The sequence below is a fragment of the Galleria mellonella genome, unplaced genomic scaffold (assembly GCF_026898425.1).
Source record: "Galleria mellonella isolate WM207_F2 unplaced genomic scaffold, CSIRO_AGI_GalMel_v1 utg1053, whole genome shotgun sequence".
NCBI lineage: Eukaryota > Metazoa > Arthropoda > Insecta > Lepidoptera > Pyralidae > Galleria > Galleria mellonella.
The window spans coordinates 587823-605064 of NW_026441968.1; the positions used below are offsets into that span (position 1 = coordinate 587823).

The 17242-nt window shown below is 34.6% G+C and overlaps 1 protein-coding gene across 1 annotated transcript in view; it reads right to left on the reverse strand.

Moving 5' to 3' along the window:
- LOC113511087 (rhophilin-1) overlaps positions 1 to 16577 on the reverse strand; it is a 139013-nt gene extending 122436 nt beyond the window's left edge. Inside the window, exon 1 of the mRNA XM_052903441.1 lies at positions 16324 to 16577. The gene's annotated coding sequence lies outside the window, so the exon portion shown is untranslated. The remainder of the gene's footprint in view (positions 1 to 16323) is intronic.
- Positions 16578 to 17242: the final 665 nt, after the last annotated feature.

Sequence of the window (17242 nt, forward strand, 5' to 3'; positions counted from 1 at the left end):
TTAACAATGCAATTAGATTGTGATAAGTCTGTTCCATTCATAAATTCTCGCAAAGCGCAAATTTTAACATTAGTTGTAAATGTGAATCGTTTACTGGACCAATCTATCTCAGGAAAATTGAAATCACCTACTATTAGTGTTTGGTCTGACGATGTCGCAATAATATTTTCAAAATTACCAAGTAGATCTTTAAAAACGTCATTAGGTATATAATTTGGCAAATATACTGTGCATATATTCAAAGTCACATATTTTAATTTTAAGCTAACCCATATATCCTCTAGAGATGACTGCCAAAGCGGCTTTTCGGCAGATATAAAACATTTCTTAACAGCTACAAGTACCCCTCCGCCATGAGATTTTTTGTATTGTTTCATGAATTTCGCAGGACGGTCTCTGCGGTAAACAATATATCTATCATCAAACAGCTCAGTAGAAGCCACCGACTCATCAAGCCAAGTCTCACACAAGCAAATAATATCGTAATTATTAGTTAATATTGAACCAAATATGTCTGTAGTTTTAGATTTTGTACCTCTAATGTTTTGGAAATAAACAGTTAACTTATCCATAATAAAAAGAAAATTTAAAATACATAAACTGATATCTCAAAAAAAAAATAAGAAACAAATACAAAATAAGAATAGATCAGTCCAACAAATTCAATGTTTGCTCACTCCTGATGTGAATAAACGGTGATGTTTCATTTTTGCGCATAAATATACGCCCGTTCCGAACCCAGACGAATTTGTATGCAAGTTCTTTAGCTTTGGCTCTAGTAGCGGCATGCAGTGATTTATTCGCGGGTGATAAATGTTCGGACACGTAGATAGGTGAGTTTGGACCCGTATAATCTAGTAGAAAAGATCCAAGCTTGCCACTGGGGTGTGATCTGTTATAACGAGCTACGGCGGAATAAAACTCATCTCGACAACGGTTACTTCTCAGTTGAACTATTATAGCTCGCGGATTCTTGTTATCTTTATTTTTGTGAGCCACTCTTGTACAGTTTAACAGATCCTCATCCTTTAGATTATGAGACACCACATCCGCAATCCTGTTCACTATAGTCACAATATTTTCATTTTTTTGTTCTGGGACTCCTTGAATCTCAAGATTATTCTCTCTCAAATGTTGTTCCAATACATTAATACGCAAATTCAATGAAGAGATCATCGAATGTAATCTCTCATTGTTGGACTCCATATTTTTGTAATCCTGCATTATTGTATTTGTGGTTTTAATCAACGCGTCATATTGATTGCTAATGTATTGTACAGAACTTTGTAGTTCAAATAGTTTTTCGTTCATTGGTGCCATTTCGGCCCGAATAGCATTTCGTATTTCTTTTTTAATTAAATCAGTTAAATCAGTTAAATCACCATCTGCATTTACCATTCGGTTCGAACGGAGCGTGACATTATCACCGATCGGAGGCGAGTCTTCCGGAGTTTCTTCAGATGAGCGCCCTCGTGAATCATTTCGGCGTACTGGAGTATTCGTTGTGTCACCTTTCGGTTTCTTATTTATACATTCCGGGCAGGTCCAGACTGACTTACGGTCACCTCCTACAGCACAGTACAAGTTTTTGTATCGTTTTTCACTTACTCCAGCACACAATAAATCGTAAGTTTTATCACAGTTAATACATTTTAGAAATTGTTTACCCTTCACAGTTTTGAGACATCCAGCGCAAGTTATGTGTTTTGAAGCCATATTGATATTCGCATGCACCGCTACTATTACAAAAACAAATTTAATCTACCGACCGCTGAAAAGAAGGCACTAACACACCTCACGAGAAGAAGGTCTTAAGCGCCGTGAATTCCACGGTACTTACGCGTTAAGCCGCGGCGGTTTGTTTCACTTGCAATGTATACGGTATTTGCACTAATTTTATTGTTATGTTTACTGTATTTTATTTAAAGAACAATATGCACACTGATTTATCATTAAAAATACAGGACCATCAATACTAATCACATTCACATAATATTTGTACGAAAACAGTGAATTAGAACTACTTTTTAGCTAATTTTAAGAGGAACAAATTCGCAAACGACCTTTGTTGGTGAAGCGTAGGGTATATATATATATATATATATATATATATATATATATATATATATATATATATATATATATATATATATATATATATATATATATATATATATATATATATATATATATATATATATATATATAAATTAAAAAAGTTTACAACTGATAGTTATGAGGTAATGAACGTAAAAAAATACATCCGAATACAGGTTTTTTGCCGATTACGATCGAGACATTGAAGGATCAGTCGGAAAGTATTTCTTTCATAAAAATCCTTCTGTTAAAAGCATTTTCTTTTAGAAGTCGGTTGAAGAAAGTATTTATATTAAAAATGTTAAAGTGGGCGAGGAACGGTTAATACTAGGTTGCAAAAACAATCTAATAATTTAGGGGGAAAGGGATTGTTAGTAATGGAGACTGAAAATCCCATTGCTAGCAATATACCCAACCAGGTCGACCTCCTCGCGGTTTTCTCTGGAAACTATCATGGTTAATTCCTGATGAATTCATCATGATGGGCTATCTGACTTGTTTTTATTTTCATCTATCACCCTTCACTGGTGCTCCGCCAGCGTATCCCGTTAGCGCAGGCGGAGACCTGTTACTATACCATTTTCACCCATCAAAAAACAAACATATATGATGGATTTTAAACAAACAAATCTAATAATTTGCCGGAAAATGCCTCGTTTAGAGGGTGAAACACGTGTCACAAAAGAACAAAATGGCGATCGGAGATTGATGGTTTCTGTTATTACATATTACAATATGGAAGATTGTGTGTGTACTTCTAGTAGCAATAATGGTAGTCAATCTTCGAGTGTTGGCAGTCACAGACATACCGATGGTAACGGAATTAAACAAGATAATTCCAATCAACTGCAACTTAGAATGGCAAACAAGCTGACGGCCCACCTGATGGAAAGTGATAACCGTCACCTATAGACATGAGCAGTACCATGGACATAACAGAGTATACTGTTTCGCCCATGATATCCCCCATGCGTTGCCATTCCTGAGGACTAAGGTATTATTCCTCTGTACCCTGTAAATTCACTGCCATATCCCACCCTACAAACCGAAGCACAGCCATGCAAACACAATTGCTTCATATTTAAAACACGACGAGTACCCAAAAAAAAAAGCAAAAGTGAATTCTCTCCTTCCTCTCTCTTGATTATTTTACGCAAAAACTTCTTTTTATGTTTAAAAAAATATATACAAATGTTTAATTTTCTGCCTATCAGCTGTCGAGAGTCGGCCATGTTGCTGGCGCGGCGTATAAAAAACACGACGAGTTAACGACAAGGTCGCGGATAATTTGCCGTCATCCAACCGTAACGGTTCAACTCATTTACTATGTAATGGTTATATTTAATTGGTGCCGTTGGTCAAATGTCAAACGGGGGGGGGGGGGGGGGAAGGTATTGTTAGTACTTCTTACTTGATAGGACTTCTACACGGTTCCCCCTGGAAACCATTGTGTTAACTGACCTGCCTTTTCATCCTCACCTATCATCTCTCACTAGTGTCACGCCAGCGTATACCGATAGCACAGGCGAGGTTACCATACCATTATCATCCATTAAAGACATGGTGAAATTTATTATATTTGTAAAATAATCAACTGCACTCACGATATTTATAAAGTAATTAATGCTCATTTATACTCGCTTATTTTAGACTAGCTGTTGCCTGCGACTTCGTCCGCGTTTCCGTCGTTTTTCGTTAAATAAGTAGCCTATGTCCTTCCTCACGGTTCAGTGGTTTTGATGTAACAGACACATTTCCCTTCACTGCTCTGCTCCTATTGATCGTAGCGTGATGAAAAGTATACTATAACCTGCCCAGGAGTATAAAGAATAATATACCAAGTTTCGTTAAAATCCGTCGAGTAGTTTTTGTTTCTATAACGAACATACAGACAGATAGACAAAAATTTTACTGATTGCATTTTTGGCATCAGTATCGATCACTAATCACCCGCTGATAGTTATTTTGTAAATATATTTCATGTACAGAATTGATCTCTCCACAGATATATTATAAGTATAGATTTTTAATTCGAGTTTTCGAACTCTTATATGGGAATTTAAATTGAAGGAGTTTTTATTTTCCATAATTTTCTTTTACAACACAGGGGCAAACGAGCATGCGGCTCACCTGATGATAAGTGACTACCGCCACCCATGGTCACCCACAACACCAACGGCATTGCAGGTGTGCTGCCGGCCTTTTAAAAAGGAATATGCTCTTTTCTTGAAGGTAACGTTGTCGTATCGGTTCGGAAATACTGCTGCTGGAAGTTGATTCCAAAGAGCCACGTAAATTATTCTTCTAAATCCTCTATTGTAAATTGAAGAAACACTTAAGTACATACATATATTAACGTGCAAACAAATAACTTATGCTAATTATAAGACATCAGAATCCAAGAGCAAAAAACAAAGACACAAAGATCCGGGAGTTAAAATCGAAGATAACTATGTTCGTTTTAGGGTTCCTTTAGATGTAAAACAAAATCCAATCTTGGATATAGACAGAATGTCTCCACAGAGATGTTTAGAGAAAAACGGGTCAACTTTTTCATACAATTTTGCGTGATAAATAGTTAGGAGTGACTCCTTTAGAACTTCTATATTTATTTTGTCTTATAATTTCTGCATCTTTTTAATACGTAAACACTCATTTTATTTATTAAAGAATACGGAGTCTCTTTGCGTGATAGAGTTCGAAACGAGGATATCTGCAAAAGAACCACAATAACCGACATAACCGGAAGGATAAGCAAGCTGAAGTGGCAATGGGCTGGTCACATAGCTCGAAGAAACGACAACCGATGGGGAGAAAGGTTCTTGCGTGGCAACCGCATACGGGTAAACACAGTGTAGGACGATCCCCCCACTAGATGCAGTGACGACCTGAAATGCATTGCAGGGAGTCAGTGGATGCAGGTGGCTCAGGAGAGTTCTTTATGGCAGTCTATGGGGGAGACTTATGTCCAGCAGTGGACGGATAATGGCTGGAATGATGATGATGAAAGTATAAATAAATAAAAAAAATATTACTATATAGAAAAACTGGTAAAGAATGGCCACTAGCATTAAGTCCACCTTTTGTACCTTATTTTATTTTTGTTAATAAAGTTATTTAAATATGTACATAAATAAATAATAAATAAAAATAAAGAACCGACCATACCATGAAAAAATTTTTACTTAAAATTCTCGTAACAGATCGGTTTTTATTATCACTTCTCTTCCCAGCATCATCATTAGGCTGTTTATTTATATTCTACAAGCTTTTTTTTTTATACAACTTAGAATGGCAAACAAGCTGACGGCCCACCTGATGAAAGTGGTAACCTTCGCCTATAGACATGAGCAGTACCATGGACATAACAGAGTATACTGTTTCGCCCATGATACCCCTCATGCGTTGCCATTCCTGAGGACTCAGGTGTTATTGCTCTGTACCCAGTAAACTCATATATCTCACCCTTCAAACCGAAACACAGCCATGCAAACACAACTGCTTCACGGTTGAAACATGAGTGGGACAGAGGTACCTAAGCAATCGACTTTTGTACAAAGTCTCCTTCTGCTTTTACCCGTAACTTCAATTCCTTCGATTCATTGGGTCAAATAGTAGCTCATGACATCTTTCATATTATATAGTATATGTATATTAAATTTCATAATAGTTAGTTAAGCTGTAAAGGTGTTAAAATATAACTGTTTGTTACCTTTTAGCATGTAGTTAAGTTTTATGTTTAAAATATGTGTTTTAATGGGTGAAAATGAAATGGTAACCCCGCCCACGCTGTCGGTATACTCTGACGGGGCACTAATAAGAGATGATAGGTGAGAATGAAAGCAGGTTAGCTGACCCATCCGTGATTTCCAAAGGGAATCGTGTGGAAATCGACCTGATAGGTTATATATATATATATATATATATATATATATATATTCTATCAGAGGGAGACTTTGTACAAAAGTCGATTGCTTTTTTTTATGACAGGTGAAAATAAAATGGTAGCCCCGCCTGCGCTAACGGGATACGCTGGCGGGGCACCAGTGAAGGGTGATCGATGAGAATGAAACCAGGCCAGTTAGTCCATCATGATGAATTCATTAGGAATTAACCATGATAGTTTCCAGCGAGAACTGTGAGGAGGTCGACCTGGTTGGGTATATTGCAATGGAATTCTCAGTCTCCATTACTAACAATCCCTTTCATATACAAACATATACAAGTACTATGTTGTTTACCATATACATATGCTAAGTCTTTGGAACTCGTTTCCTGTACGTTTGTTTTTGTAAATTAACTTTTCTATTTCAACATTATCAACATAGCTGTTCATTGTTCACTGCTAAACATAGGCCTCCTTCTTGGGAGGCTTCACCAGTAGTTGCCACGCTTAGCAGGCGAGTTGGCAACCGCAGTTAGGCTTTTAGAGATATTTTAAGAGGGACGCTGCTGTCTATGCCTCGCCCTCCCTTAGTCACCTCTTACAACGCCCACGGAAAAGAAAAGATTGGTCCATTCTATGCCGGGACCACACGGCTAAATGGAAACATTATATACGTGATAATATAAATGAAATAGATTGAGTTGAATGTATGTAAATGCCGTTAAATGTTATCTTACGTAGGTATATAATATACTGTGTGTGTGTATATATATATATATATATATATATATATATATATATATATATATATATACTCACACAAAAGAATGATTAATACTGTACTAATATCTATTATGCAGTAAAAACACGTTTTTATCAAAGCACCTTACCTTATTTTCCGGGGGGGGGGGGAGGGATTTTTTTTTATACAACTTAGAATGGCAAACAAACTGATGGCCCACTTGATGGAAAGTGAAAACCAGATGATAGATGTGAGCAGTACCATGGATATAACAGAGTATACTGTTTCGCCCATTATACCCCCCATACGTTGCCATTCCCGAGGACTCAGATGTTATTCTTCTGTACCTTGGAAATTCACACCATATCCCACCCTTCAAACCGAAACACAGCCATGCAAACACAACTGCTTCACGGTAGAAACACGAATGGGACCGAGGTACCCAAGCAAACGACTTTAAGGTTAAGTAGTTTAGTATTTAAATCGAAATAACTGGTTTTGCCATGACTGAAGTAGATTTTTTTGTGGAAAACAATCTTAAATTATTTATTCGTAATTATACATAAGTATATATATGTATATAAAATAATAGGAACCTCTTATTTAAACGTAAGGTGATCACTTGACGTGTAAACTTGAATAGTTCAAGGATACATCAGCTGACAGCGTCTATTGTTCATCTCATTCTATTATGTACACGATTGTTATGTACTGCTCGCTCATTATGTAAACCGGCTTGGTTTGACGCGGTGACGTCAGTATATTCTTGAAGTGTACATTTACATATATGTATATATATATATATATTTAAAATAATATAAATAATATATATATATATATATATATATATACATATATATATATATATATATACATATATATATATATATACATATATATGTATGTATATCTTCTTTTAAAAATATAATATCTCATAAAATAAAATGTAATTTAAAAATAAATAATTAATTACAAATTGATAATTATTTAAGACATAGCTAAAACTGACATTGCTCAAATTTTATTAATAAACTATTTCTTAATTAATTCTACAATATAAATATGAATAATTATAAACTACACTATATATTAAATAACTATATAATACTAATAACAATTACGATATAAATAGATACACACCAATACTTAAATAATGAATAATAATAATAAAAAAATACGTACCTATCGTGATACAATGTCAATGACTGGATAATATTGTAACGGATCCATAGACTATTTCTAAAGTGAAAAAAGTGTTGTCCTCCTCTCTCGTACTCGTGCTTGCAGTGCCCAACAGGGTCCATAATTGAAGTTGCAATGTTAATTATATTATGGAATGCAATAAGAAATAAAGAAAGAAATAAATAAAAAAACTTTCGTAACTAGATATTTGATAGATATTTGCTGGAGATATTTGAGAGAAATTGAATTTTTTTTATCTGTTTGTATTTATGTTTGTTTTTGACATCATGCTAAAACTGGTGTACCAAACTGAATGCGCTTTTCACAGTTCCTGTAGGGTTATTTCTTTTTTTAATTTTTTTTTAAGACCACTGAGGTGGCAAACAAGCATACGACCCATCTGATGGTAAGCGGTTACCGTAGCCTATGAACGCCTGCAGACCCTGAAGAAATCTCTTTACCCCGTTTTTTAAGAACCCCATACTGTAGATACACCGTTTGTCGTATATACAAGTATACCATCCACAATAGTTACTGTATCCTATATCTGAAATCCACGCTTAGGAAGCAGCGGGCAGTAACTAGTTTCACATAAACCAATACCAACGGTAAAATGTATTGTGCAATGCTCACACCTGTAATCGTAAATTATACACTATTTTCATACATATATAGAGAAGTGTTTCTACATTATTTGTGGAGAGAATTATGCAGATTATGTAGTAGTTTATTTATTTAGAACTGGCAACCCGCCCTAACTTCACACAAGTGCAAATTAAAATATCTTTATATAGAAATAATTACATAGCGTCCATTAAAACGAAATTAAATAACAGTGAAATAGGTATTAAAATTCGTTAAGTGGTATAGTAATGAATGGAGAAACAGCCGGAAGCGGATAGTGACTTAGTTTTTTTTAACCGACTTCAAAAATAAGGAGTTCTTAAATTCGGTTGTATTTTTTTATGTTTGTCACCTCATAACTCTGACAATTGTGAAGCGATTTGGAAAATTCTTTTTTTATCTGAAAGGATATATTTACGTCTTGATCCTGTACTTTATATTATTCTCAATTTCGTGTATAATATAAGTATATTTGTTATTTATATATATTTATTCGTTTATATATGTAATTTTAGTATGTATGTATATCAATAATTAGTAGTACCGCATTCGAGTATTCTGACACTTCCCTATTGTTGACTGGGAGAGAATGCTTTTAGCATTAAGTCCGCCATGTACACATATTTGTACTAATGAATAAATAAATAAATAAATAAAAATTCAGCAATTTTGGCAATCATCAGTAATGCATAAAATAGGGCTACCTTGAGTAGAACTGATTTCTATTTTATTAATATATAATATATTTAAATTTATTACACGTGTCTACATTATGGTGTAATTAGCACGTATTGACACGAGTATACAGATAAACAGGTGTCAATTTATGACGGTCGAGTTTGTTGTGCCCGCACTATCGGTATACACCGGCGAGGCACCAGTGAAGGATGATAGGTGAGGATGAAGCAGGTCAGTTAGCCCATCGTGACGAATTCAACGAGAATTGTTCACGATGGTTTTCAGGGAGAACCACCTGATAAGGTGTATTGCTAGTAATAGATTCATTAGACCCCTTTACTAGCAAACTCTTCCCCCTCCCCGCGAGTTTGCTGTGTTTTTTTTTTGATGGGTGAAAATGGTATGGTAACCCCGCCTGCGCTAACGGGATACGCTGGCGGAGCACCAGTGAAGGGTGATAGATGAGAATGAAAACAGGCCAGTTAGCCCATCATGATGAATTCGTCAGGAATTAACCACGATAGTTTCCAGGGGGAACCGCGAGGAGGGCGACCTGGTTGGGTATATTTCTAGCAATGGGATTCTCAGTCTCCATTACTAACAATCCCTTTCCCCCCAGTTTGCTGTGTTAGAAAATTAATCGAATTAAAATAATTAAAATATGGTGTCCCACAAAAACTCGACTTCAATTGTGAAAAAACCTTTTAAATTTTGATTTAAAAACTAAACTACTAACTAATTTAAAAAAGAAATTTTATTTTATTTTATTTTATCTTTATTTGGTCTCCCAGCAATTGTTACACTGACAAGATTTAATATTAAAATTACCGTCTATTCATACTTAGTGTACAATCATTTTAAAGGAAACACAGCGTGCTAATTAACAAATAAACAATAATATGGCATAACAAACTCTTGAGGTATTCGACATAGGTATAGTTTTTTAAATTCAATAGACGATTGCTTCACATAAGTTTTAGCTATTCAAATTAACTGCAATGCTTTCAAATCAAATCAAATCATATTTATTCGCTTGCTACATGGTACAATAAGAAGTTACATACATATACAGGCACACAACATGCAGCACCCCGCAGACGTATGTAAATGTTAAAATGGTTTTAAGTCTACATTATATTTATTTATTTATTTATATATTTTGTGGTAACAATGGATGGTAAAACAATATAAGTCCTCTATGATCGACCCCATCTATCGAGGTATACAAATTTACAATTAAATAAGAAAAAATTTATATTATATAAAAAGAAAACTCAGCAATGTCACATTTATAGTAAAAAAATATAATTATGGAAATTTATTACATTTATCTTCAAGGAAATCGTCAATTGAATAGTATGTTCTGTTTATTAGGTATTCATACAGTTTAGTTTTATATTTTTTTATGTCATCTATATCTGTGAGGGATTTAGGTAATTTATTATATATTCTAGGTGCCATCCCTAAGACACGTTTAGTGAATAATGTCAATGTCAAAAAAAGTTTTACAATTATACAGTCCAAACATTTTCCAAATTACAATATTCTTTATGTCAAAATATCATATAAAATTATGGTTTATATTTTAAGTAATTTTTAATACATTACATCTTTCATTACATTGTTTTGTCATTTAAATATTCAATAACCGTAATAATAACATTTCTCTAAAAGAAAGTGAATAACTCTGATCTAAATCTCTCTATCGGAAGATCCTTTATTTCTGAAGGTAACTTATTGTATACCCGTATTGCCATTGGATAACAGTTATCACTATATTCCTATAGAAATCCCCTTATCGAAGTGAATATCCAAGCATTGCTTGTAGTCATTCAACAGCTTGCAAAGACGTGGTACAGTGGTGTTGGCACCAAGAACAGATGAGATTTATGGGGTGATTTTGTACAAAAGTCGTTTGCTTGGGTGCCTCTGTTCCATTCGTGTTTCAACCGTGAAGCAGTTGTGTTTGCATGGCTGTGTTTCGGTTCGGAGGGTGGGATATGGCAGTGAATTTACTGGGTGCAGAGGAATAACACCCGAGTCCTCAGGAATGGCAACGCATGGGGGGTATCATGGGCGAAACAGTATACTCTGTCATGTCCGTGGTACTGCTCATATCTATAGGCGACGGTTACCACGTTTTTCTCGAAGCATTTATGAAAAATCATTTAGTTTATTGTGTTGATACGTAGTGGTTGCAAACTCGACGTTACAATCCAATATCTCTGGTTACAAACAAGAATGCGACGACATCATATGATACACGATATCTCGGTATGTAAACTGCGTTTTGTTATTGAAGAGAAAATTCAGTTAAGTGAAACCAAAGTATTAAAAAATTGTAGTAACGTTGTATCTGATTGGCAGCTAGTTGTTGGGCGAAACAGTATATTCTGTTATGTCCATGGTACTGCTCATGTCTACAGGCGACGTTTACCACTTTCCATCAGGTGGGCCGTGCAGCTTGTTTGCTATTCTAAGTTGTATAAAAAAAAACTAGGATTCCATTAGCGTAACCAGGGTTCTACAATGAAAGGAAATTTCAAATTTTCGGACTCAATTTTGTGTTTTTATTCGTCCCGAAATTGGCCTAGTAAATGGAACTTAACATTTCGTTTGTCATAAATCCTATTACAAAAGTCCAAAGAAATTATATTTTAACATTTTTAAATGGTATGTATCAGGGGGAAAGGGATTGTTAGTAATGGAGACTGAGAATCCCATTGCTAGCAATATACCCAACCAGGTCGACCTCCTCGCGTTTCCCCCTGGAAACTATCATGGTTAATTCCTGATGAATTCATCATGATGGGCTAACTGGCCTGTTTTTCATTCTCATCTATCACCCTTCACTGGTGCTCCGCCAGTGTATCCCGTTAGCGCACGCGGGGTTACCATACCATTTTCACCCATCAAAAAAAAAACAACACTTGTTTGTATATACAAGTGCCTATATTAAAAGCAAAATTCAACAAACAAGCAAACAAGTAGGTACATCTTGTCTTATTCTCGGAGTCGTCAACAGTTTTTATAAACAATATAAGTACATATTGTCTCGTCTCATTTATTCCTCTGAGAAAATAACGTCAATATAATGAACAAATACGACTAGGTACACCGCCGCTCGTTTTTCACGTAAAACCATTCGAACAACCTTGGCATCGAGCGTGTGACTGGCAAATAAATCGTCTTGTTTACTTCAAATACTCTCGTTCGAGCACGTGGCTCGCTTCATGAACGATGTACAAATTGTCTGTGGAAAAACTGCTGTTCAGATGTGGCTGTATGTAGATTTGCTTTGAACTTGAATTTAAAATTTAATACATCTTCTAAATGTCTATTTAAAGGCTTCGCACGGGTGGACATTTTAACAACATTTTAAAAAGTAGGTTATTGTGACATAACGATAATAGTTGGACATATAGTATTGCTAAGTTTTTTGTAGTTATTGATATTTCCTTCAATATTGTTGAACATACTTTTGTTCTATCACCAATAGTTTCCGCAGCGCACGCGACCAAAGATATTTTATAGCATTTTTTTACACCATGACTTAAGTTACTAAAGTTTTAGTAAGGATCCATAATCTTTTCTAGCAATAAATATAGCCTATGTTACTCAAGTTGAATGTAGCTTTCTAATGGTAAAAGAATTTTTGAAATCGGCAAAGTAGTTTTTGAGTTTATTCATTACAAACATACATACACACAAAAATACAAATCTTTTCTCTTTATAATATTAAAGTAGATATACGTATATGTTTAAATTTAATCATCATCATCATATCAGGCTTTAACTGTCCACTGATGAACATAAGCCTCCGTCTTGGGGCGTTTTGCCAGTAGTTGCCAAGATGATGTTTTAAGAGGGACACTGCTGTCCATCCCTCGCCATCTCTCAGTCGCCTCTTACGACACTCGCGGGAAAGGAAGGCGTAGCTTATTCTATGCCGGGACTACATGGAGAATGTATACATATGTGTATAAATCGAATTATTATATTTTTTGTTTAACTTAATATTAAATCTAATTTGTATTTTACAATTTTTAATTTCGTGATTCTGAAATTGTTAATATTCCTAATGTTAATCAATAAGTAATAGGTTTAAAATTGTCTTTAATTCAATAGGTAATTAATGTGAATATTTGGATAATAACTAAAAATTAACTAAAAATTAAATTTGTGTAACATCATGTAACCAAAATATTTACCTACCTATGTTAATACAAATTAATGTGTGATTAATTGATACATTGCAATTTTAAAAAAGAGATTTGTACCAACTAGGATGGAATATTGCGAGTGTGCAAGTCATTATTCATTCGAGAATATGTCGCGTAAAGGGGTTTAATTTATTCTTACGCTTCTCTTTTTTCATGGCATAGAGAAACGCACTGTTTTATTAACCGACTTCAAAAAGAAGAAGGTTGTCAATTTTTTTTTGTAATGGCTGAAAATGGTATGGTAATGCGCCTGCGCTAACGGGATACGCTGGCGGAGCACCAGTGAAGGGTGATAGATGAGAATGAAAACAGGCCAGTTAGCCCATCATGATGAATTCATCAGGAATTAACCATGATAGTTTCCAGGGGGAACCGCGAGGAGGTCAATCTGGTTGGGTATATTGCTTGCAATGGGATTCTCAGTCTCCATTACTAACAATCCCTTTCCCCCCTTATTTATATATTTATTACCTCATAATTCCGTTAGTTGAAAATCGATTTGGAAAATTCTTTTTTTTTTATCCAAATGGATATATTTACAAATTGGTGTGCATAGAAATTTTATCAAAATTGATTACGTAGTTTAGTTTTTAATTTTGGTTTAAAAACTGGTTTTTGCTGTGGAACTTTGAGCCAGTTCTTTTTTAACATAATCTTATGTATACGTACTGTAACCATTAAATTAAAAAAATAAAGTTATTTGTAATTTGCGAGTCGCCATATTTGAAGTTTCTCGTAATTCCGTAAATAATTTAGCGCGATGATGCAATGATACAATTTAAACTCTCGTTAATTTATTTTTGAGTTAATTCATTTATTACAAACAGTCTAACCTTCGAGTTGGAGTCCTAACCATTTCCGTTCGATACATTATTTTATTATCATCAACATATACTAGAGATAACACGCGGCATTGCCTGTGTGTTACGACTATTATGTTAAGCATAATTCAGTAACATGTCTAAAATATATAAACAAGAACAACAACAAAAAATTTACTATTTAAAAGAGATTTTTTTTTAATGGGTGAAAATGGTATGGTAACCCCGCCTGCGCTAACGGGATACGCTGGCGGAGCACCAGTGAAGGGTGATAGATGAGAATGAAAACAGGCCAGATAGCCCATCATGATGAATCCATCAGGAATTTACCATGATAGTTTCCAGGGGGAACCTCGAGGAGGTCGACCTGGTTGGGTATATTGCTAGCAATGAGATTTTTAATCTCCATTACTAACAATCCCTTTCCCCCCTGAGTGGTACGTTAGGTAGACACTTACCGCCGACTGCAATTTGGTGTATTCGTGTTTCTTTTCGAAATAATTCTGTATGTAACATAATTATGTATTACGAATTGTTTGTAACTTCAGGTTTATAATGTCCATAATTAAATAACTATGAGGGAACATATATTTTTTAGGCGAAATTGACGTCAATTATAACAGAATTAGCGTGGGAAGGAAACATTTTTTGTAAAAAAAAAAAAGAATTACGTATATCGGGCCAGACGTCTCAAAGATTGGTATAGGCTAGTTATTTTTTTTTTTATACAACTAAGAATGGCAAACAAGCTGACGGCCCTGATAGAAAGTGGTAACCGTCGCCTATAGACATGAGCGGTACCATGGACATAACAGAGTATACTGTTTCGCATATGATACCTCCCATGCGTTACCATTCCTGAGGACTCAGGTGTTATTCCTCTGTACTCAGTAAATTCACGCTATATCCCACCCTTCAAACCGAAACACAGCCATGCAAACACAACTGCTTCACGGTTGAAACACGAATGGGACAGTGGTACCCAAGCAATCGACTTTTGTACAAAGTCTCCCTCTGGTAACACGAACATGAAGTATTTCTAGCCCTTTTTGAAATTTTCGATAACTATATAAAAATAAACAGTATATGTGTGTATGTACGTACAATATTTATTTTCATACATTTACCTATGTAGGTATCTGTAGAAAAAAACATAACTGGCCACTATAATTGTCTATACCTCTTTATTTTTTTTTCGAGCTGATTATTTTAAAAAGGTGTCATGTCAAATTATGGATTTTTAATCCTATTAATATCTTTTTATTCATATGTTATATCTAAGTAAATTGTAAACCAATTTTGATATATCTTTTGTACTTAATAAGGTTTATATATCCATTGTTGATCAAATACTATTATTTTTTTATAAAAAAAAAGAAACGTCGTTTTCAAAATCGGTTCAGAATTGTCAAATTGATGGCCTTTTTTAATATAAATAAATTGTTTATACTAAACGCAGACGAATTGGGACCTTCCTTTTTTTTTAGTCAGTTAAAAAAATATAGTCGTAAACAATGTACTTAGGTACTAGTTTTTTTTTTTGATGGGTGAAAATGGTATGGTAACCCCACCTGCGCTAATGGGATACGCTGGCGGAGCACCAGTGAAGGGTGATAGATGAGAATGAAAACAGGCCAGTTAGCCCGTCATGATGAATTCATCAGGAATTAACCATGATAGTTTTCAGGGAGAACCGCGAGGAGGTCGACCTGGTTGGGTATATTGCTAGCAATGGGATTCTCAGTCTCCATTACTAACAATTCCTTTCCCCCCTGTACTTACTAGTAGACATTTGATTATGTAGTGAACGCACCTATTTTTTATCAGATACATCTAAGTATGTACCTAATTTACTTTTAAAAATGTCTTAAGCGATTTTTTCTCTTATCAATCAATACAACTTTTTGTCTGAGCCAAAAAAGTTAACTTTGAATATAACCAATGTGCGTGACTGTAAAATGGGGTACACACATAAAACTTGAGAATGCGGCGCTGATGCAGTAAAACGGAATGTTATCTTAATTGCTATAGTGCCGCTCCAAAACTAAACGACAAAATCTATTAACCTACCTTCGTAAGTTATCGTATTATCATGGCGTAACCTGACCGAAAACAATAAGGCATCACACTGTATTTTCTAAATCACAATTCACAGCACTGATTCAAAAAAAGAAAACAAAAATCACTGCAATCAGATGTCAAATAAAAACGCGCCAACGAAAATGTATTCGAAATTTAAATTGTGACAGTCGAAAAGTTATGCGCGTTTTGCCGCGAAAACGCACAACTTCCAAACGCCATTCGGGGAACGCGACGAGCGCTCAACTGAGTTTTCAATCGCATTACGGTACCTTTTACTGTGAAATAAAGTTATTTGATTACTTTAGACTTCTTCTAGTTGGTAACAATACAACGCTGCTTTGAATTACTCGAATCCGAACGATTATAGTTACAAGTCGGCAATGTACAATGAATTATCTTTAAACAAATTATAATAAAACTTATAATGACAATTGGACACGAGTGCGTGCATTGCGTAATTAGTTCAATTGATTAATGATTTAGTTGGTTTTGTCATTGGTGTCGTGATAGTACTTTCGATTAATTTTATTTATTATTATTATTATTACTTAAGATTGTGTCACTCAGTGATAAAATTTAGAAACAAAACTCTCAAGGTCATTTAATGAGGTAACTTTTTTCTTTTCTAACACTTTTGAGGAGGTTTTCAAGTCTGTTATATAAAAAAAAAAAAATTGCTTGAAACACAATTTTAGTTATTTCATGTGATTTGCCATAATTCCAAGCATTGCTTGTCCACTGCTGAATATAGACATTCTTCATAAATTGCCTGAGGGAACGGTTTTGATCTTGCAAACACATGTTTTAAGGTCGGTGCTCCATCTAGTGAGAAGATTATTTAAATATCAATTTTAAAATAGTAACTGTGAATATTGGCTGTAAAAAAATATAGTTAAGTATCAAATTG